We start from the raw sequence: 2,225 nt of genomic DNA on the forward strand, positions 1-2,225 counted from the left end.
CTAATGAAAACTGTTGAATTTTTTTAAGTTTAAACACACACACGCAAAACATACATGTCTGTGCAGACAAGTGAACGGTGACCTATACTGGATCAGTTACAGCTCGTCAGCTTTCCGTCCCCATAATATTAATCTCTACCGAACTAGTCACAATGAAAACTAAACAGAATTCATCCAAAAACGTATGCCTGAATCACACACATAAACTTGGTTCTTCTGTCTAGTCAACAGTATTACCTCATTTCCTTTGTTCTCGCAAAGTATTAGTCAGCTGTTAAATACAAAAAAACGTCAACTCGGCCAACAAAGGATGCTACAACCGTTTCTTTTTTCAACTGTAATATCCTTTCAGGTACAATGAACATTATCTATTATTAAGAAAATAAACAAAAAAGCAATTATAACAAGGCAACTCAACGACTTTCCGTTGAATGTGTTTATGGTAAAATTACACACAAACTAAATATAAAAAGTATTTAAAAATTATAACATCACTGAATCAAGTAGAAAATTTATGATGTGTCTGCATGATACACAGTCTCTAGCAATTTGTATTCGATCACAAACTCGAAAGTCTTCAAGCATTTTACAGGTCAGTTTCTTATGAGTGCTCCTCTATCTTTCAAGACTATAGTGTGATTCAACTCAGTGCTTTCATTATATTTACAACGTGGAAGCGTATAACAAGGAAAGTATCATGTCTGTATGTCCAGTGTGTGGAACGAGGTTATCTCAGAGCTAGGATTGAATAAAACGTTATTTTTGTAATGAACTCCCGTAGTCTGATGTTTTAGCTTAAAAGGTGAAAACAGTCAATAAAAATACAAAATATATAAAAACACGATAGTCACAGTAAACTTAGTAAAAGTATATTAATATGGTTCAATGTCGTGTTAATTAGTGCCTCTACCATACTGAGGGAAGGAATGTTAACTTCAAGAGGTAAGTTTCATCTTACTTACCCCCCAAATAATAGTGCCTTATTTTTTATTTTTATCTTTTTATAGTTATTTTTTTCTTATTGTAACATGGAAGAGCAGTCACCTTCCCACATCTGTCTACAGGCAGTGAAGGGCGATACAGATGTCAGACGTTGTGGGCTTGAGCACCCACATTTCGTTCTCTTAATTTCTATTCTAATTGTGTCTATTTCTTATATGGGACGAGCGAATTGAAGGTTAAGACTAATAGCCGGTGTATCCCCACCATAATGAGGTTCCTATTTCCGCGTCACCTCCAAAACCTGGGATACGTTTTATAATCTCACGTTGCAGCTTGTACCCTAGGATTTATTATTATTTTTTTTTTAGATACAGCGTATTTTGTTTAATTTTAATGATTTGTTTTGGCTTAAACAAATTAGGGTTATAATACACTGCGGGACAAAATCTTAAGGCCAATGAACATAAAGAAAAAATATGCATTTTGCGTTGTAAGACTCAACCAGTTATTTGAGTAGAGCTTCGAAAGATGAAAATAAAAAAGGGAAAATAAAAATAAAAAACTTTTTTAGCATTTAACAGGGAAAATGTGAACACTATGAAATTAGCCTAAATACTAGCTGGTCAAAAGTTTAAGACCATACCAAAAAGAAGTCCTAAACAGGGTAGGAAATGTCTAACAAGAGGTCTCAGTAGTGAGTTGCACGGCCATCATTGCGAATAACTTCAAACATTCGCTTTGGCATGGTCGATACAAGCGTTTGCAGAAGACTGGCTGGAATGTTATTCCAAGAGGTGAAGATGGCTTCACGAAGATCGTGCACTGTTTGGAATTGACGTCCATTTCTATGGGCTTCCCTTACCATCCACCCCCAAACATTTTCAATGGGGTTCAGTTCGGGCGAACACGCTGGATGGTCCAAAAGAATCACGTTATTTGCCATGAAAAAGTCCTGCGGGCATTGTGGATTGCAGCGTTGTCCTGCTGAAAGATCCAGTCATTTCCATACAAGTGAGGGCCTTCAGTCAATGCTTTCTCCAACATGCCAATGTAGCTAGCTGCTATTTGACGCCCCTGTATAACCTGAAGCTCCATTGTTCCATGGAAGGAGAAAACACCCCAGATCATTATGTAATCTCCTCTACTGTGTCGTGTAGAAAATGTCGCCAGTGGAATATCCTTATCGTGCCAATAACATTGGAAGCCATCTGGACCATCCAGGTTAAATTTTATCTCATCAGAGAACAAAACCTTCTTCCACTTTTCTACGTCCCATGTTTGGT

Source organism: Tachypleus tridentatus, chromosome 7, assembly GCF_004210375.1.
Source record: "Tachypleus tridentatus isolate NWPU-2018 chromosome 7, ASM421037v1, whole genome shotgun sequence".
In the NCBI taxonomy this organism is placed as follows: Eukaryota; Metazoa; Arthropoda; class Merostomata; order Xiphosura; family Limulidae; genus Tachypleus; species Tachypleus tridentatus.